The sequence below is a fragment of the Alligator mississippiensis genome, chromosome 7 (genome assembly GCF_030867095.1).
Source record: "Alligator mississippiensis isolate rAllMis1 chromosome 7, rAllMis1, whole genome shotgun sequence".
Classification (NCBI taxonomy): Eukaryota; Metazoa; Chordata; order Crocodylia; family Alligatoridae; genus Alligator; species Alligator mississippiensis.
Genome location: NC_081830.1, coordinates 57,082,541 through 57,104,762, shown reverse-complemented (window position 1 = coordinate 57,104,762; position 22,222 = coordinate 57,082,541). Strand labels below are relative to the sequence as shown.

At 44.0% G+C, this 22,222-nt stretch overlaps 1 protein-coding gene across 1 annotated transcript in view; it reads left to right on the top strand.

Annotated features, from left to right (window-relative positions):
- Nucleotides 1-22,222, top strand: part of SLC9A9 (solute carrier family 9 member A9) — a 414,412-nt gene that overhangs the window by 255,107 nt on the left and 137,083 nt on the right. The gene's annotated exons all lie outside the window — the stretch shown is intronic.

Below are 22,222 nucleotides of genomic sequence, written 5' to 3'. Positions count from 1 at the left end.
AGATGGAATGTCTTAAAGTTAAATAGACCAAAATCTGCCTTTAGTTTTACTCCACCAACCTTCTTTTACTCCATGCACTTGCACAAGTATATACAGGAGTGTTTAAACCGGTGTGTATTTTGAAATACCAGTGGGTACACCCTTGGGTGATTAAATTGTAACTCCTTGACATCAAAACTGAGGGAATTATGAATGAGTTGGTTGCTCAGCACACTGTATTCCTGAGAGTCTGTGCCATAGTCCTGTATGGTCTGACAGGTAAAGACAAGGAAGCAACTTCAAGTTGAGAGAGACCATGCAAAATGTAAAGCTCTTCTTCAGGTGAGTGCTAGCCGGTCATTGCCTTCATGTAAAGCAGTGATTATCAGCCTGCATGCTACAGGCTGCCATGCAGTATTTACACCGTTAGGTGTGCAAGCACCTACACATGATTCACAAGATAGACCCAGAGATTTCAAACAGGAATCCATAGTATCAAAGAATTCTGCTCTTTAGTAGTATTTCTGAGTTCTTTGAAACAGTAGACATGGTCTATTATTTTTCTATAAGTCAATAAAAAAAAGTGAACGCTAAGAGCTGGCATTTTCCAAGAGATGCCTTGTGTCTAGTACGGTCGAGAATCACTGGTATAAGAAGTTTTGATATCCAGCATTTTTTAATTGCTGTTGTCTCTTTTTTTCTATAAAATGCCTGCAAAAACAATTTAGTTAATTCTATAGTGTGGGGAATTTTTTGTTTTATCTGGGTGCTCCTGAATTGAGTATATTTATGGCATCCTAAAGGAGATGTTACACAGCCCCATCTCCAAAAGAACAAACTAGTTTGTGTATAGATCAAGAATGGAGTAGGCTATGATCTGCCTTTGGCTGTACTGATGGATACAACTTGGACACCAGCAAGCCAGACAACCCAGGGGTCTAAAGAATTTACAGAGTTTTCCATAGATGATGGTTGCAGGTTCTACTCACATAGTGTTTCTGAATGAAAAGGACTCCTGCTCTTGGAAGGAGATTTGAGAACATGTGGGGGACGGTCAAGATTTTTCCTAGTTTCTCTCAGAAACTCATCTATTAGCAGTGGCAGCAGAAGGGGTGAGATATTATGGTCAAGATTTGCAGAAGCTGGGCTGTGATTCTGGATATACCAATTCTTGTGTAATGTAGTATCAGGTACTATACAGCCTGCTCTGCTAACTGCTGTAATCTATGAGTGGAGGCTAAATCTGATTATCACAAAATGTACCAGAAAATCTTCATGCATCTCCTGCAGCCTCCTTATTTGTCCAGCACTCAGCCAGAGATTTGTGCTCATTTGATTTTTGCCTTCTCCTTCTTTGTGTGGGTTTTCAAATGAATTTGTATTGCTGGATGCCTATGAGAGAGATGGGAGCTGACGTAAGAAAAAGAGAACAAGGAAAGAGGGTGGGAAGAACGCTTAATTCTTCCATTTAATTTAATGGAACATCAAATACATTATATACAGATATATTTGGGGTTTTTTGAAAAACCCAGCTTTTAACAAAAAGGTGCAAATGCAATCTCTGTGTTCTGGTTACTTCATAATCCATGCAGGACTCACTGCCATGGTTTATAATGTCACCAAAGAAAACTTCAGTGGCCCTGTAATTCACAATTGCCTATCATGTATTCTATATATAGTGTATGCTTTGCTTGTTTACAGAGTGATGTCTGATTAACAAGCCTTCATGTCAAACTGTTGCTATTAAATACCAGCTGAAGATAACTACATTTGAGCCTTAATAAAGAGGGGGAGATAAAAGCTTATAGACGAAATCGGTACCAGCATACAAATATACTGGATAAATATAAAATGCAGGCATCTGTATACTGTGCGGTTTCCCTGGTACTTTGATTTTCCCCACCTTGAAAATATCTCTCATCTCCTACCATGTCAGCCAAGTTTGATACAATCAAATATACACTACAGGTGTCTGTCATCCTAAAAGATTTGCCACTGTTTCACTGCCACTCGGTAAAAGAATTGCTACACAGCCCTATTTCTGATCAATACAGAAAGGAGCACAAACTGACGATGATGTGGAATCTCTTAATTGGGACTTGGGGTCTGAAGCATTTTGCACAATCTTGGGATCAGGAGAGTGTATCAGAAGAGTCAGTAAAAAATATTGAAGAAAAAATGAAGAGCAGTTACATGTCTTTTCCAGTACAGGTTTAAAAGGAGTTTAGATGCCCTGATGTAGTTCTTCAGAAAATTCAGGGTACAGACATAAAGAACGAGTCTCCTTACCCTTACTGACACAAGTAGTCCCACTGACTTCAATGGGACTGCTTCTATCAGTGAGGTCTGCCTGCATTAGTTTTTTCACCCTTCTTCATAAAATATTAATGCCCTTATGGTAACCATTTATCCAGGAAAATTTAACTACCAGGAAAGTTTAACTGCCTCTGAATCCTGGGATCAATGGTTCTAAGATGATTGATTAATAAAATAATTTATTTTAGCAGCTAAAGCTGGGATTTTCTAAGGAGCATCAAGGAACTAGGCACCAACTAACTCTCATTGTATTTCTTAACACCAAAATACATAACTTCATAGCTGAGATTAACCTGAGAAAAGGCTTAAATAGACATTTATATTTAAAGAAAAATAAGTTGTTGATACCCCAATTGTAGTTGCACATTCTTATGCCCTTACAGAACTTGAGCCTTGACTATCAGTACGTCTGTTCATTTTAAATTCTTACACTCAGATTTTGTTATGTTATCTTATTTCAAATGGACTGAAACTGACTCTAATTAATGAAGGAATTAATTCCTGTTTACAGTACTTGTAGAGAAAGATTTTAAATCAACAATGACAAACAAATCTGCCATCACCCCCAGGCAGGCATTTTGCATTGTCAAGTTCCCTGGAAGGATAGGCCAGTGAGAAAAATGGAGAATTTCCTTTGTATACAGAGTGAGGATGTATGATTGTGGAGGGCTTAAGAGAATTGTGGATGCAAGTATGTAGTCACACAGGAAAATCATAGGTTATTCCAACAAGGTCCAAGATAGAAAGAAGAGAGAAGGTTCAGATTGTCACTACAGTGTTCAATCCATGTGAATCTACAACACACAGCCTGGAGCATGAACTGTAAATATGAGAGTGGCATTTCAAACTTCCTTTTTGGGGTGAGTCCCCATAGTCTACTGGACTGATATGGCTACATATTGGTCTGTGTAGCCTGAAGTGGCCTGGGATTGAAACTATAGTGCAGAGCTGGCCACTCAAGTCAACTAAAAATAAAATTATTCACTTGAACAAAACTAATACCAATCCTAAATTCAAAGGAAAACTCTGTCAGAGTTATATCATGTTCCTGATGATGACCAAGTTGGGATTTTCTTATGGCACAGCAATCACTATCATAGGTAAGCCCACCTGCCAGGCAGAGGGAGTCAAAACCAGCAAAGCAGAGTTCAGAGGTGGATTAATTTGTTCTGTACCCAAAGGAGAATCAGTAGACCACTTGCTCAATGTAGAATTCATCTTTTATAAAGTACACTTAAAAAAGAGGGTCATCTGATGGCTGCATTTAGTGGAATGAATGGGTCTTAAATTATTCCACATAAATTTGACTTTGTGCCCACGCTAGGCGGGCTTAGCCACAATTTCTCAAGGAATGTAGCTCTTTCCAGTCCTAAAATGACTGAATTTAGGTCAGAATTGAGTTTAGACATTGTTCAGAGACATTAACCTCTGGGTAGGTAAGAGATATGCCACCCCCCCAACATTATATTAAAATAAACAGATGTGTCAACTGTTATTTTTATCTAAGAACAATCGATCAGCTTACTGAGTAAATCTTTATATCACTGTGGCACTAAGCAACACCAGTCACTGATTATGTCCATGCTCCCCAAAGCTGCAGTCTTTTCCAATTACATGCTGTGGTTCCCTTCTGTTACAAATTTCGATATGTTACAATTATTTCTTACATTAGTTGAGTAATTAATATTGTCAAATCCTTCTGCTAGGATATACTCCTACACGGCCCCATGAGAACCAGTGATGATATATAAATAATAATATCTGATTCATAAATATTCACCAGGTCATCCACTTTGTCAAATAGTCTGGACTTATGACCCAGATACCTTGTTGCAGAATGCCCAGATGCCCCCAGTGGGTGGGTGAGATGGGCTGGTGATATGCCCTCTGTCTGATAGCCTCAGGGTCCCCTCATGGGGACACTTTGCTGCTCTGAATTTTTTTTTTTCTATTCTCTGTCTCCTCTGATGACTCTTCATCTTTGGGTATCACTAATTGGTCTCTCTGTGGTTGTCATACTGTCCATGTCCTGTCCTGTCAGCATGTGCCCTGCAGGCCAGTCACGGCCTATGCCCTTGGGCTGTGGGGCCGGGCTGGACCAGGCTGTACTCCTGGGCCACAGGGCTGGGCCATACCAGGCTGCAGTGGTCTATAGCCTCCCCCCATCACTGCCCACACTCCTGGCCCACAGCAGCTGGCCGCGAGCAAGCAGTGGATGACAGGAGCTTCACCTCCACCCACCACTCAATAAGTTTGTTCTCCTGCCACCACTGCCAGGAGAGGGAGGGGGCAGGGAGCTTGCAGGCAAACTGTGGCCCCCACATGGGGCTGGAGGCAGGAGGCAGCAGGCACTGACCCCCACCCCCTGGGGCCACACCAGCCCAGGCCATGCTGCCACACTGGGAGGCAGCAGTGAGTTGGGCTCCATAACTAGCCTCAGCTCCCCCCACCCCACCCTGCACCCAGGTCACATCCCCCCCCCCTCCCCACAGACAGGTCACATCCCACCTCCCTGTTCTTCCCCACAGTCAGCTGGCCCCTCCTTGGAAGGACTTGGCCCAGGGCGCTGTGTCAGTGCCCTCACCCACCCCACCCACCCTGCCCTGCTGCCTGTAATGGGGGAATTAAACCCTCCACTTCCCCTCAGGCTACTGGCAGCTTGTGCACCATGGCCCCAGGTGCACAAGCTAAGCCTATTGGTGCCCATGCAGCCCTTTCCCCTGCAATGGGGAGATTAAATCCCCACTTCCTCTCAGGCTACCGGGGTCTGGCCCCACCCCTGCTCCTGCTGCTGAAGCAGTGAAGGGGGTGGGGGCTGGGGACACCTGGCAAAGGCTGCTGCCCACTGGCCAGGCAGACATGGCAGTACTCCAGACCAGGGTTTCCCATCCCCACTCCCTTTATCAGCCAGCGGGAGCAGTGATAGTGCTCTGACTAGGGAGAAGAGGGGTGGGGCAAACCCTGCTTGGATGGAACAGACAGCCCAGCCCAGCCCAGGGCTGCAGAGATGCTGGGATGCTGGAGGACTCTGATTTAACTTAAACCAGGAAGGGATCTGGGACACAAGTTCCATAAACTGGTTTGACCTCAATTGGTTAAGTCTGATACTACATTCAACCAGGTTTATCTCAAACCAGTTCCAGCCATTTTGAAACTGGTTTAAGTGCACTGAACTTATGTTCTATTACAGGTTTAAACCAATTTCTGATCACTTAAACTGGTTTATGTGTAACTTCTGTCTATAGCCCAAGTTAGCTGCAGAAAAATCACAACCATGAGTAGTGGGGGACCTGAATTTGAAGCTTCCCTCATCCGGGGGAATTTGAACCTACATATCTTGCTTCCCAGGAAATTGCTCTAACATTGCCAGAGTGCTCTCCATCCCTCTCCTCAAAGTTGGGCAGGAGGTTGTGAAGATAGGTGGGCCAAGAAGTGGTGAACGAATTAGGAGGGGGAGTGTCTCCTTTCCAGTACCCTGGAAAGGAGAAGGTGTTAAATTCTGGCATGGGCCCATACTCCCAATAGGGCACAAACTATCTCAGTGTTGTTCATTCATTTTATCTAATAAATATTAATAGCAAAGTACAGTGGGTCAGCTTCAAAGGGAGGACTGGAGAGCACTCTGAGCATTGCCTATCCTCTGCCCTGTTAGTTAAAACACTTTATTAAGAACAGATGATACAAGTTCAAACCTCCTCTAGATGAGGGGGTTTTAGAACACCAGGCTTCCTGCTTATTAGATAAGTTCCCTAACCAGTAGACTAGAAGATTAAAAATAGGACCCCTCTCCTCTGTCACTGCCACTGCTTTAGTTCTGACATATAGACATGCACAGTGACCTTATTCTGCCAGTGGTTGAAATAGACTTAAACTTTGTATAAGTGCCAAAAGCTGCAGTTACATAGTATATGAGCACCACTTAGGCATGTGTAGGGAAGATAGGATTTAGCCCTTCATAACTAACTAGCCTTCTGAGAACAGAATTGGTTGTATTAGATTTCCAAACATTATTTTATATTTTGCTTAATCTGGATTGTGAAACTAGGGAAAAACAGCCCTTTCTTTTCACTGTGATAGAACTGCAATAGGCTGTTCATATCTGGTAATGAATGAACCTGCCTTTGAGAGTGAGAATGGTATCATGATATACAAAAGTAAAACAAAGAATACAGCCATATAAGCATGAATTCAGAGCCACATTGAAGTATTCAATAAATGTGTCTTCAGAGCTGTTGAGTATTACCCAGTAATGCTTTTGGAAATGTGTGTCACCTTGTTCCCCTTACTCTGATTAAAAATGGGAAACTACATTTTACAGTAAATCTGCAATCAGGGGTTTGGGGATAAAGGATTCTCCTGAGAGGCAGAGCACCAATACAAAGCTATTAATAAAACATGTCCTATAAAAGTATCACTGTGCTAAGTATTAGAACTTGTTTGGTTAGCATCACCCCTTGTGCAAATATTTATCAAGGTGTTAGGCCCCAGCTCAAGTCTGGGTTCGTGCCCGGTACGCAAAGGCCAATAAAGATACCAGGGGTGAAAGTAAAAAAGATTGATTGCTAGCAATAAAAGGTGCAAGCGGAATAATCTCACTGAACAAGCACAGCAGATATGCAATACTAAGCCCCTTATATACAAGGGTTTGAATCTTCATAAGCATCCTTGTTTGCTAATTGGTTATAAAGGAGTGACGCAAGGAGTTCTTTACTGAGCATGTCTCTATACCTGTGTTTTAGCTATGTATCTCATTAACATACATATATGTTTCATTAGCACATATCTTCCCCACCTAGGGGTGTGATTTTTAGTATTTTAATGAGCTCTTTGTCCCAGTACCTCTGATTCTGTTTTTGTTTTCAAGCTTCCTCTATCTAAGACTGTCTGCTCCTTATCATTGCAGATGGGCATTCATCACATAACATTCACTTTTGCTTAGGCTTTGCATAGTAGTTTCTAGGTCAAACCTCACAAAGGGATTGCTAGACACCTTGTGTATCTTTTTACAGCAATTCCTCAATGACTAAGAAGTATTTATTCAGTGTTCTACACACTCTATGCAAGGCAATACTATGCAGTATTTTTTAATAATTTTAACGTCTTTCTTCTCATATAACCTCTCAGTATATTTGATAAGGTTTCTTAGATTAGTTACCTCAAGTAAACAAATAATAATTGAAGAAAATGATATATAAATATGTAGTGTGATTGTGAAGACACCACTCTCACCATAGTTCACTTGTGTAGGTCTGAGAGTAGACTAGAATTCCTACATCTCCACCAATGGAGGAAAGTGAATGTCTGTGACAGATGACATATTATGCAGATTCATTGTTGGCACAAGACCACTGAAATCAGTAATACTGTGTGAAAGATGTATTTTTCCCTTTCATTTCTTCTTAATAAACCAGGGTTACCAGATCACTCACAAATGACTAGCTATTATATGAATTTTCTTTGTAAATGTTTTAAATGTTAATCTGTATCTGAATAACACCTTTAGATTATAGGGAATCGGGAGTGGAGTCGTAGACCTCTAACTAAAAGAAAAACTCGTATTGACCTAATAAATCACCATTTTTTTTCAAATCAAATTTCTGAAAGATTAGAGCCTTATTCTGAGATTTTATTGCTCTACTTCTAGGACTCTATTCATAAGAATAGATAGACTGGATTGTTTTGTTCAGGTTCCCTTGGGATGTAGCTACTATACAATTTTCTAAATGAAAAGGAAACAAAATCATTGAACTTCATCCAAAACATTTGGAGAATCTGGCTTACCTGCTAAGGTGTGTGAAATAAGGTCAATTGTTTGACCTTATCTCATCTGAAATATAAAAGAATAGCTTTATACTACATTATGATGTAAAGTAATACAAACCACAATTATCATTTAATTCTTAAGCCCCCACTTGTTTCTACAATGCTAATCACAGTGAAGGCACAACAGGCATCAAATCCCCTATGATGCGACACAAATGGGTCCTCTCTCATCAGCACTGATTGTGCAGACCCTTTAATGTGATAAGCCTATATCCAATTACTGTTTTAACTCAAGCCTTAATCCTAAACTTAATCAGCATCTGAACGTTACCTTCTCAGTTTATACTAAAAAATAATTATGGTAGGCCATTGTGTTTGTTTACTAGAATCTTTCATATTGTAATAGTTGTTTGCATATGTATCTGTTATTTAAGTTTACTTTAGAATTGTGTAAACAACCAGTAAATCGGAACAGTTTAAGACAACTTTTTTTTAGTCAGCTAGGAAAGTCCATGTTTGCTTATCTAACCATCAAACATCTCCACATGTTGACTTGACAGACTGGTATGAAATATTATATAAATGCATATTAATTTTGGCATCAAACTTTACCAATTAACCTTGCCAATGTGAACCCAGATTAGTTTTAAAGAGAGACTTTTAAAAGTCATTTTTGTGTACATACTAATCTGTTTACAAATGTTAATAATGCTGACACTATCAATTTAAGATTGTCAGTGCTTTGTGCACATCACAGACAGTGGTGCTGCAAATTTATACTCAAAGGGCAAAACAGCATACTAAATCAAAAGATTCCAATTTCTGTTTAACAAATCAGTCAAACATGTTTTTCTTTGAACTGATTTTAAGAACTTGACCATTACAGTCATGCTTTACATCTGTGGCCTGGTTATAGACCCTTAGAAATGGAGTTTCATGATGGTAGAATAGCTTTCACAACATTGTATTCACCATGGCAATAGAAGAAAACATCCTTTTCTTTATTCCTACAACTGATGGTAGCATTTACACACCTGCAACCAGCTTTGTTTGAAGAAATGCTGTAGCAAAGCAGCTTCCAGTAGTATTTTGGAAGTGCTTTTGGTTGCCAAGTGGGAAACTTTAGGGTCTCGGTCCCACACGATAAGTCTCCAAAGGAGTGCCGCCTATTTCTCAACACAGACCTTTCCAATTGATTAAAGATCAATATTGTAAGTTCTGGTGGGATACTACTAGAAAGGTGACAGTTGTTATATGGAACCTCATGGGACAGTATACTGACGAAATGTATGGTAACTAGGCTCCAGGATTCCTGAAGGCTGAACAGAACTTTTCCCCTACCCATATCAGGAACAAAAAGAAATATGCTTCAGATCAAAGAATTAACAGATGTTCTATCCAGTGCAGATACTGCTATCTATATCATTGTAAATCTCCAGCCACATGTGGTGATAAATATTTTATTTAAGTTTTATACTGAAGTATAAATCTGTTATTGCAAACCAACCTGTTTCTTCCTTTTGATAGACTTTGATTCTGAATTTGACAACAAGACCTAATAGGAGTGTATGGTCTAGTCTTGGCATGTGTACACAAAACGGGGGCCCTAAAGTGATGCAGTGGGTATTTAAAAACACCACTTCATTTAGGGCCAATTAAACCCCCGTGTCATGCACACACCTGACTTACCTGCCTCTCTGGCAGCAGGGAAGGGAGGGTGAGCTGCCAGCAGGTGGAGTGGTCCCTGGGCTGCAGAGGGGCTGGTGCTTCCCTCTGCAGTAATGGCAGGCTCCTCTCCCCTCCCCCCGCAGCGGCACCCATCTGCAGGCACCTGGCTCAGGAGGTCCCAGGGGGCACCGCAGCTCTGGAGGGAAGCACCAAGCCCCCACGGAGTGCAGGCAGGCAGGCTCCTGGGGGTAGGGGAGGGGGAGATCGGGCTTGCCACTTTTTATTTTTCCTCTTTTGGGCAGAGCCTGCCTTCCTGGACTACTGCCAGGCTGCCTTCAGAGCTTCCTGCAGAGCCCCTGAGTTGCATGGAGCCCAATGCTTTGCTCCACAGCTGGTAGGGCAGCAAACTAAAACTCCTCAGAGGATTTTTAGTTTGCTGCACCCCAAGTCATTTAAGGCGCATTACACCACTGAATTTGCTACAGCAACTGTAATCGATGCGCAATGCACCACTGAGGCATACAAACACTGACACCATTAAAGCAGTACAAAAGCATTTAGCCCACTTTAAAGTGTTATGCACACATGCCCCTCATTTCATCTACACATGGCCTTAGGATAGATGTATCCATTCTTCTTCGTCGGATCATAGTTGTCAGAAGAAATTATATTTCTTCCTCAAGTTTTTACATGTGAAGTCCTCAGGGATCAATCCTATCAATCTCTCGGCACAAATGTAGCTGACCTATGATATGGTCTCTTATCTTGCCCACTTTATATCCTCTTTTCAGTGGATGCAGCCCAAGTAACTGCAGAATCTCACAAATACCAGCAAAATATAATACATGAATGAAAAACAGCTGGCTTAAACAATCTCCTGGCAAGGCAGGAGATGCCGGAAAGAGGAACTAGCCAGGGTCCTGATCTGACCCTCCACTGACAGAACCTGCTCTTCAATGTGCAACATGGTTGGCAATACAGTGGTCACATAAAATTCATCACTAATCCCAGAATCTCACACTGTCACATGCACACTATCAAGAAATGCTCCCTTCTACTTTTTTAGCTCTTCCTCTTCCACTCAAGTAAGGACCTCTTCATTCATTGCCACTTTCAGGTTGGAGTTCTGAAGCTGAACTGAGAATGAGAAACATAGCTTGTCAGATACAGCACTAGCTCATTATCTAGGTAAAAAAGATAGGAAACTATGCATATCCTGGATATATGTCCCTTCTACTGCACTTTGTGCTACCCTGTGCTAGCTAACTCCTGAATTGGAAACAAATGTAGTTACCTCCATACAGTGCTATAGGTAAGTAAATTGGCCATGTCCCTGCAGTAGGAATGTCAGGGCCAGCCCATGCAGATCAAGATAGCATGTCTGAGGGCCAGTTAGACAGCTAACTCATTTGGACCTTTCAGTGCTGAGAGGAGCAGTGCCTAAATACCTTGGGAAATCTGAGCCTTCATGTGTGAAACTAATTTCTTTATGGCAGACTGGTTGCTTGTGTGGCAGAATGCCATCTCTCTCACCCCAACTCTACTATCAGGCAGATGCCCAATCTGACAATTTGGTTACCATGGTCACTGCAGTGGGAACACACCCCTGGCCCCATTGGCTTCAGCTAAACCTGAGTTGTAACCTGAGCTGGATACATTCCTGAGGGAGCGGGAAACCTGCTCCCTCTGCCTACATGACTGGCCTCACACACCTGGTTTGGGGCTTAAACTCCCTATTGTTCTAAGCAATGTCATCATGACAGGGTGGGAACTAGAGACCCTTTCAGTCTACCCAGCAACCAGTAATGCATTTCAAATTGGTTGGCAGGCAGCCAACAGTTGCTGACCTTCATTGGATCAGGTAAATAGGGTCATAAGGTCTATATAAGTTAAGGACTGCCCTGGAGGCAGGGCAGCAGCCATGATGAGAACTCTCAGAGAAGCTGGACCATCTGAAACTCTCTCTCGAAACTCATGATCAATGAACTTCTTGCCTCCAGAGGGAATCTCCACCTGCCTATAGATGATACTTGTGAGGAAGCTACTTGAGATCTAACTAGATATATAGCTTGCAGTAACACAGATGTGTTATCAAGGCTACCATGCCACTGTTTGCTCTAAGGGATTTCTCTGATATTGTTCTACCCTGTACCCTATTCCAAACCTAATCCTTGTAACCAGTAAAGATCTCCTTTGTACCTAACATGGGAGACTTATTGGGAGAGGGTCTAGATTATGGCTTGGGGTCCCCTTGGTTCAGCTGACTAAGGGAGACAACTATTTGTGCTTCAGACTGAGTGAAGCACCCTAAGTTGTTGCAGTGGGTTGAGTACCACTCAAGGACTACTAGGCCTGTATTTCCCAGGGGGCACAGAGCCAAGATCAGTCCAGAACCTGGGTGGGGGCGGCATTACCCCCAGGCTTGCAGGTGTGCTCCAGGAAGGGGGTCAGCTGGATGTGAGGTGCCCCCAGGGAGGCACTTGGAGTCTGAAAGGCGGTTGGGCACAGTGAGGTGGGTGGCCCAATACAGAAGCACCCACTGCTGGCCTGCCATAGCTCACAGGCAGAAAGTTGTGTAACAAGCAAAAGCAACTTCCCAGATGCTACGGTACCAAGAATTATCAGACAGTGCCCAAGACTGCTTTTTATTGTTCCCCATCACACTGCTCCCAGTGCCTGAAACTGGGAAATGTACTGGCCATGCTTTCTTTACTCAACAGTAAAGCCGAGATACAGATCTTTGGTGTCCGAACTATTTGAGGGGACCTAATGCAATAAGCTAGCAAAGAAAAGAGGTGGTTTCATAGTTGGTAGGGTTGGAAGGGACCTGAGCAGATCATCAAGTCTGACCCCCTGCCATGGCAAGAAAGAGTACTGGGGTCAAATGACCCCAGCAAGGTATTCATCCAGCCTCCTTTTAAAGACCCTCAGGATAGGAGTCAGCACCACTTCTCTTGGAAGTTGCTTCCAGATCCTAGCCGCCCTGACAGTGACGTAGCGTCTCCTGATATCTAGCCTGAATCTACCCTCTGCCTGCTTGTGCCCATTATTTCTTGTAATTCCTGGTAGTGCTCGGGGGAACAGGGACTCTCCCAATGCCTGCTGGTCCCCCCTGACTAGTTTGTAAATGGCCACTAGATCCCCCCTCAGCCTTCTCTTGTGGAGGCTGAACAGGTTCAGGTCCCTTAGCCTTTCCTCGTAGGGCCTGTCCTGCTGACTCCTGATCATGCAGGTGGCCCTCCTCTGGATCCTCTCCATGCTGTCCACATCCCTTCTGAAGTGCAGTGCCCAGAATTGGATGCAGTACTCCAACTGTAGCCTGGCCAGTGTCACATAGAGGGGGAGGATCACCTCCTTGGACCTGCTTGAGATGCATCTGTAGATTCATGACAAGGTGTGGTTGGCCTTCCTGACCGCCTCCCCACACTGTCGGCCCATGTTCATTTTGGCATCAATAATGACTCCAAGATCCTTTTCTGCCTCTGCACTGACAAGAAGGGAGTTTCCCAGCCTGTAGGTGTGCTGCTGGTTCTTCCTCCCCAGGTGCAGTACCTTGCACTTGTCAGTGTTGAACCCCATCCTGTTCTCATGCGACCTCTAACCATCCACTGTAACCTGTCCAGGTCCGATTGCAACCTATTCCTCCCTTCTAGCGTGCCCACTTCTCCCCACATCTTAGTGTATGGAGGAGGGGAACAGTGGCCTGTCTACAAGGATGGAATGTAGGACTAACTTGCACCAAAAAGCTGGTACAGACAGATTAGTACTGATCAGCTGATATTGGGATGAGTGTTCCTGGTGCACTGCTGGAAGAAGGACCTACTGTTCTAGCCAGAAGGACTGTGCCTCATCCTTGACTATTGTTAATAAATCAAAGATGAAACCACTGGATTGCAACTGCTTATAGCCATAAATTTCAGTCTAGGACGGCTGTGGGGAGGGGGAAGAGCTACTCTTTGTTGTTTTTCCTCTTTGTGGTTTAAATGGGAAGCTGACCTAGTTGTCTGAATTGACAGCATCCCACTCTCTCAAATAAGCCCCACAGAAGCACAAGAAAATGTCACATCATAAATCATATTTTGCCATTTCCCCCTCAACCTCTATTCAGTACAAACCTCTGAGAATCTAATGGATCTAAATACATTCCCTATGGCATGGGTTATAATCTTAATATGATCCACAATACAGTAGTTATAAACTGTAATACATTAATTGCATAAACACATTTTCCTTTCAACATTTGTCAAAATGAAAGAAGCTCATTTTAGAAAAGGTGGCTTAATTAAATGTTTTTCCTAGCCTCAGTGCTCTTTCCCATACACTTGCATTACACTGTGTCATATTTTCCCTAGAGGGCTGGAAAACAATTTAGTGAAAAAGAATCATCCATTGATTTAGTATTAAAAAGTTAAAAAGTGTTAAACTATAGCTTTCAGTGACCATAACTGGGAACAATATAGCTTAGGTTAGAGGTTGCATATTTTCATGTACATCTGGATGTTTACAATGATATACATTTATGTGCATTTTGTGTACATTGTACATGTATATTATTAAGCTTCTGATTATGATGCTTGTAATCAGCCTAGCTGGTATGTTCCCACAGTGATACAGGAAACTCCAGTGAGTTAAAGGTTTGATACTTGTTTACATAGACAGATTTTTTTTTTCTCCTTATCAGTAGTACAATAAGTTCCTTAAGTCATTTTATAATAATGTCCCACTGGGAATCCAATTTCAGCCAAGCTAGTTTTTCCCACTGAGCTCCCTTTAGCCCTGTCACACATTCAACAAAGATCAGACCATCTTCTGTTGGAAAGTCTTTTAAACCCCTAGTTGAATGCCACTGAATTCCACTAAAATTTGTAATTAAATGTAACATGTCTAACAGTTAACACTATAGTTACTGGCAGACTGGTGCAGGTACTAGTCCAGCCAGCCATCTGCACCTGCTATCATCTAAACCATGGCATTTCTCATAACTTCCTTTATGATTAAAACTTGAGTGTCCTGGTGCTAATAACTATTAGCAGTCAGAAGCAGGGGAAGTCCTGTCTTTTGGCACCCAAAGTTCTCCTCAGGGCCCGGCTGAATGCTTAAGCACTATAGATCTGTGCTGAGGACCCAGTTCACGGAATCTGTCCTTCAATTAAAAAAATAAGTTTCTAGCTTCAGTCTTATGAAGAGCACCTTTTAAAGCATGACCCAGGTGTAACTCATACAAAAAATGTCTCTTGAGTCTGTAGACAAGCTGGAATAATTGCTCAGAGAGGAAACTGTTCCATGATAATTGTTTCATGATAGGAGTCTTTTCTCTTACAACCTTTTCTTCAGGAAGATCCACCACCATAGAGTATGTGTGGCAGGTGAGGAGAAGTGTATGTAGTGGGTGGATCTCTCTTTGCCTCTTCTGCAGTAGGTTAGAAGGGATGTCTCAGGTCTGTTAAATCAGTAGGTGAGGGGCAAGTGTATTATGAAGGCTAGAGCAGGGGTGGGAAAAGTCCAGCCCATGGGCTGGATTTGATCTACAGCAGACTCCATTTCCCAGAAGCCCCTGCCCAAGTCCCCATGGCCAGTTTCCATGGAGACACTGGGAGGGGTGGGGCCATGACAACATGGAGCTGTGACAGGCCAGGGCCAGGGTTTCCATGAATCTTTCCAAATCTCTGCAAATAGATTCAGAGGGTTCCGATTCAATTAGGAGAAATTAAAGGGTCTCTGTGAGAGGGGAGGCAGGAGTCCCCCCCAGCATGGCATGGACCCTGATCAGTGCGCCCCAATACTTACCCCAGGAACAGAGACGGGCAGCAGCTGGAGGGAGACCTGAATGCCAATGTCAGCACAAAAGCAGGCTCAGCAGTTTTGCAGCTGCTTGAGCCTGTGTATCAGCAAGAGCGGGGGTCATGGCTCCCGAGCAGGGCAGGCTGCTCAAAAGGCAGCCGAGAATCCAGCTAACCTGGCACCATGGAGGGAGGAGCAGAACATCAGCTGGAAGACGCCAGCTGCGGAGCTGGGAGCCTCCAGCTCCAGCCACCACGAGAAGGAGCCAGGCGCCTGCTGGAGGACCCAGGTGGGTGAGGCAGAGGGCAGCCCCGGGGGCCGACAGGGGCAAGGGAGCTCCACTGGAAGGCAGCATCCCCAAAGGATGCCGTTGGGAAGCAGAGGGGCTCCAATCAGGAGCTCAGACGCTGGGGCTGGGGATGGCTCGTCTGGCTCAGAGGCATCCCCAGACAGCCTTACAGCAGGCAAAGCACGGGGAATCACAAGCCCCCAGGAGAGGAGAGTAGACAGCAGCAGTTGAAGGGACCAGAGCAACAAGACCACAGGTCAGCCAGGCCCCAGGGAGGTGACACCAAAAGAGCCAGCAAGGGCTGGACATAGGGCAGTTCCTGGTACGTACGGCTAGTAAGATACAGGGGACAGACAAGTCTTCCCCAAGGAACTGAGGGCCCAGAGAGAGGGAATCTCGGGAACCTGCTGGCAGAAGCTGGTCATTTTCATTGAGTTCTTCAGTTACAGTATGACCCCGGATGAGGCAGGTTTAGTTTCTCAGGAGAGGGGAAGCCAACCTCAGAGATGAGGGATGGACCCCTAAAGACTGACAGCCAGGAAGACCCAACCCTATCAAGGTGGGAAGTGTGGGAAGACCTGCAGGGAGCAGCATCTACCCAGGCTGAGGATGTGGTAAGGGTGGGGTAAAGGAGAGGTTTGGAGCCCCATGAAGACACCCACAGGGCTGAGACCCCTCTGGGTCCCCCGATAGGGAACTGCCTCCCCAACAACACCACCAAAGACACGGCAGGAAAGAAAAGGGGCAGCACCCAGACCTTCTAGGGGGCACCAAAATAGAGTTTCACCCTGTGTCACTGGGCGGCAGGGCACCGATGAAGAGGTCGCCAAAGCCATATAACACCTACCAGCAACAGTCTCCTGGTTCGATTTGGATTTGGCGATTCAGTTGCCAAATTGGGCTAAATCTCCGTTTAATCAAATCAGGGACCAAAGCTGCACATGGTCCTAATTGCTCCCTTAAATTTGACCTTGCTCGCTATCTTAACTGCAGTTTTCATCCATATTTATATTTTTGACTCCCACCAAGGATATACCTTTGATGGTCATTGTTAGGTTTATTACATTAGCTGCCACTGTATTCTTATTAAGAACAAATTGCAGCCTGGAGCTTTTATGCTAACAGAAAGAAATATTTCTTTTATTGTCATCTTTTAATCCTAAGAACTTCATCAAATATAGTTTAATAGCTGATTGCCAACCTGTTGAATGGTTGGAGAGTAATTGACATAACAATAATAATGAAGCCAAAGAGGAACAATTTGTTAAGCTACCAAGGATGACTCTGGAACTGTGTACCCTATGAGGTTAGATGAAAATAACCTGCTGCTGAACAAGCCCCTGCTGTTTCATGATCCTACTGAAATCTAGTAAAGGCAAAGCATGTACAGAGAAGCTTATTCATGAGAGAGCTTCCTACAAAGGATGATACTGCCACATTAGCTATCTTCTTTTGTGACCCTCCAATTTCACAGCACAGTCTTCTATGATTTATACCCTTTTCCTAAATGCTAAACTCAAAGATGAGGCAAGTTAAGGGACAGGCAAATTTTAATTTCTATCCAGAGTATAATCAGCCACTTGGACAAGAACTTGTCTCGCAGCCTACTTATTGCTTGTGCCATGCCATTTACAACTCATGGACCAAAGGATGCTGCGAGCCAGATTCTTGCCCCTAATTTATTCCAGAATTAGGCTGTTCTGGTAACACAGACTGGATAAAAAGCTGAATGAGGTGCCTATTAAAGATGTTTTTATGTAGTAGTAGAGTCTGTTAAACCATTGTATTTGATTTTATGCCTTTATTTTTTTCCACAAACACAGTGGGTGTATAGGAGAAGGGGTGGGTTATGGCAGGGCTGTCCAACTTAAGTGTGGCAGGGGCTAAATGCAATGCTGGCGTGTGGGCCCCAGGCCACATACCACATGGGCCATGCGGGGAGAGCTCCCAGGACAACCTCCCTCTACCATTCCACACACACCACCAGTGGCCTGTACACCCCACACCTGGGGATTTGCCCCCGCCACCACTTCCACATGCCCCTCCCACCCCCAACCATGTGGGTGGCACAGGGCAGTGCTCACCCTGCAAAGCATGTCTTACTCTACACATAGGACTCTGATCCTTACAATACTTCCTCCAAGTCTGTGAAGGTTCTTTCCATGGATATATGACTGCATACCAGAAGGGTTAATATAATAGTAGCTGGAAAGTGATTAGTCTGGTAAATGCTATAAATCAAATGGCAGTATGAAATTGGATACTAAATGTATTGGACGTTATTATTAAAAGAGAAATTAGATAATTTCTACTCATTTCTATCTGAAAATGAGAAATGTTCTGGGTAATGAATCTCCATGATCGGCTATAGTGCCTATCACTGGCAAGGTACTTTTTCAGTAAGATAAAGTATGTATCTGATCCATCTGAATTATTCGCCATATCATTCTGCTTGAATGATACTAAACAACCTTCATAAATATTTGTGCTGTGATAGTCCCTGATAACAAAGAACCAAAGGTTAGATCCAAAAAGGGGAACTTTGTTATCTCAATGCTGAGTTATGCAGCACTTCACTTTGAGCCACCTAGCCCTAGAAATAGAATTGGCAACATCCAAGCAAAGTACTTATACATACTGCATAGTGCATAGGTTGAACTGGGAAGCTGAGCATGGAGCAGGATAAGGTGGCCATAGACTTGCCTAAGTTTCTCACCTCCCCAGGATTCTGATATGTAAGCTGCAGAAAAGCACCTGGCATTCACAGACGTGAACCTTTGCTGTAAGTTAGATGCCTGAGCCCTTTCTGTTAATAACTTAGGTGTGGGGAAGGGGAAGTAATGTTTTTATTCAAAAGATGACTACTAGAGGAGGAGGTAGTTTTGTACAGCTGTGAGAAATTTCACCGCCAGATTTGTTTGACACTGTTTCGACTCATGTCAAGGTCGAAACAGCAAAAGTTAAACAAAACAGATATTGTCAAAACAGCCTTGAAACAAAACAAGGCAAGTCAGAACATTTTGCCATTTTGACACAGTTTCACCCATAGGCTATAATGGGGAAGGTTGAAACAGCCTATAACTTTGTTATTTCTGGCCTGATTTGGGTGAAACTTACAGAACTGGTAGCCCCTTCTGCAGGCATGGAGCCTGGCAAGTTTCAAGGAGATAGATATAGGGGGTTCAGGGAAACTGCACCCCAAAGTCTTGAAAGCAAAACTCATGTCACGGGCATGTGTTAAGCCACAGCAGGGTCAAACCTGCAGGCATGCTAACCCCTGCTGGGGCCACAAATCCTGCTAAGTTTCAAGGAAATAGGTGCAGGGGGTTGGGGGAAACTGTACCTCAAGCTGCAGACAAGCAAGACTCGTGACATGGGTGGCACTACATGCGTTAAGGTGCAGCAGGGTGAAAGCTGCAGGCCTGCTAGCCCCTGGTGTGGCCATGATGCCTGCCAGCTGTTAAGGAGATCGGTGCAGAGGGGTTCTGAGGCCCTGCACCCTTAGCTGCTGACAAGCAAAACTCGTGACATGGGTGCTTGTGCAACTGACTGTCTGTCTTGGGGCAGAGAGGGGGTGAAAACTGCAGGCCTGCTAGGCCCTACTGCGGCCACAAAGCCTCTCATAGTACCTCACAGTTATTTAATGAACTTATCCTCACAACACTCCTTTGAATTGGGAAGTGTAATTACTCCATTTTACAGGTGATTAGCTGAGGCTCAGGTAGGCTAAAGAACCTGACCAAGCTTGCTCTGGAAGACTCTGGAAGCCATATCTCCTTAGACTTAGGCTCCAGTCACTCAGATTCATAGATTGTAAGGCTGGAAGGGACCTTGGAAGATCCTCGGCACCAAGCAGGAAAAATAACTGGGGGTCAGGTGACCCCAACACAGTGACTGATTAGTCTACTCTTGAAGATTTCCAGGGTAGATGATCGCACCACCTCTGGACGGAGTTTATTCCACAGTCTGGACACTCTAGTTGTGAAGTAGTTTTTTCCTAATGTTGAGCCTGAAACAATCTCCTAGGAGTTTGTGACCATTACTCCTAGTTTTCCCCAAGAGTGCCCTGGTGAACAGTTGTTCATCAAGCCCTAAACATACACTTCTGATGTAGCAATAAGCTGCTACCATGTCCCCTCTCAGCCTTCTCTTTTTCAGGCCGAAGAGTCCCAGGTCCCTCAGCCTTTCCTCATGTGGCTTCCCGTGAAAGTCTCTGATCATATGGGTAGCCCTTCTCTGGACTCTCTCAAGCTTTACCACGTCTTTGTTAAAGTGCAGAGCCCAGAACTGGATGCAGTAGTCCAGCTGAGGTCTTACCAATGCCAAGTAGAGCTGAGTAGAGCAAGAGAATCACTTCTTTGCAATGGTTTTGGTGGTTTTGCTGGAGATGCATCAATTGATGCATGCCAAGGTATTGTTGGCCCTGCTGGCTACAGCATCGCACTGCTGGCTCATGTTCATACTGTGGTCAATTATTACCCCCAGGTCTGTGGTGGCAAGTGATGGTGAATTTTCAGTGTGCTGCCTGATGAGAGGCAGTAGTTGCACAAGCACCCATGTCACAAGTTTTGCCTGTCAGCAGCTAGGGGTGCAGGGCCCCAGAACCCCCTTGCACCCATCTCCTTGACAGCTGTCAGGCTTTGTGGCTGCAGCAGGGCCTAGCAGGCCTGCAGTTTTCACCCCGCTCTGCCGCAAGACAGACAGTCCCACAAGCACCCATGACACAAGTTTTTCCTGTCAGTAGCTAGAGGTGCAGGGCCCTAGAACCCCCCTCCACCTATCTCCTTGACAGCTGGCAGGCTTCGTGGCCACAGCAGGGGCTAGCAGGCCTGCAGCTTTCACCCTGCTGAGCCTTAACACACACAGTGTCACCCATGTCACCAGTTTTGTTTGTCCACAACTTGAGGTACAGTTTCCCCCAACCCCCTGCACCTATCTCCTTGAAACTTGGCAGGCTTTATGCCTGCAGAAGGGCTACCAGTTCTACAAGTTTCATCCAAATCAGGCCAGAAATAAAGCTGTAGGCTGTTTCAACCTTCCCCATTATATCCTATGGGTGAAATGTCAAAACAGGGTCGAAATGGCGAAACTGTTTTGACAGAACAGAACAGTTGTTTCTGGGGGAAGGATGAAATGAGGAAAATGCAGAAACCAGAAATACAAAACAAAGTTCTTAGGTCCACAGTCTAAAACAAAATTTTACATCCCTTCTTTAAACAAAAAACTCCCAATTTTAGTTTCACTTTGAAAACTCCTGCAGAAGTTTAACAAAAAAAACTTAGCTTTTTTTTTCCCAAAACTCCAACAATATTCCAACTTCCAATATTTTTCACAGCTTTGTTCCTATATTAATTTTCCTCTGAACCAAATACTTCCTAAACCTCCAACAGTCATGTCATTTCCTGGTAAAATCATGTAACGCCTACAATTCACAAGTCAAGAACTGGCCCAGGTTCAGAGTGGTTTTTCTGAGAGACTGCTTCATTCTGAACAAATAAGTCAGAGTTAGTTCAAGAGTGAATAGAGAGATTTGGATGGAAGACAAGTTTAGAAGTTAATTTTTTTCTCCCCTCACTTCCAATGAGAGAAAAGTAGCTCTTATCAATCAAGTTATAGAAATTAAATAAATAAATAAAAATATTAGATTATCCTGTGACAACACCTAAGGGTCTATGTGGAGAAACTGCCCTCATCAATATCATATCTCATGTATCTGTTGAGTAGCAGCACTTCCTCAAGTAACCAAGCTACTCCAGCAAAGCTTATCAAGAAGTCCATTTGTGAGAGACTGGCAAAAGGCACGATGCTGAAGGATAGCCAACATGGTTTTGTTTCAGACAGGTCATGTCTAACTAACCTCGTCTCCTTCTATGATCAAGCAACAAACTGCTTGAATGTGGGAGAAGCAGGTGATGTCATATGCTTGGATTTTAAAAAGGCCTTTGATATGGTCTCCCATGATACTCTCTTTTATTAAAAAAAAAAAAAAAAAAATCAGGGATTGTGGGCTGGCAGAGTCCACAGTCAGATAGGTTGGGAAATGGCTAAAGGGTTGAACTCAGAAAGTGTTAGTGGATAGGTCTGCATAGCCTTGGTGGGAGGTAGCCAGTGGTGTCCCACAGGGTTCGGTTCTTGGCCCTGTGCTCATCAACATCTTTATCAATGATTTAAAGGAGGGTGTGGAAAGCATTTTGGTCAAGTTTGCAGACAATACTAAGTTACTGGGAAAAGCAGTCATGCTAGGGGATTGGAAGCAGATCCAAGCAGACCTGGACAAGCTGGAAAGGTAGGCAGAGCCAACTCGGATGCAGTTCAATAAGGATAATGCAGATTGCATTATCTGGGGAGAAATAACCAGTAACATGAATATATAGGTTAGGAGAAGATGTCCTGGCCAGCACAATGGCTGAAAGGGACCTCGGGGTT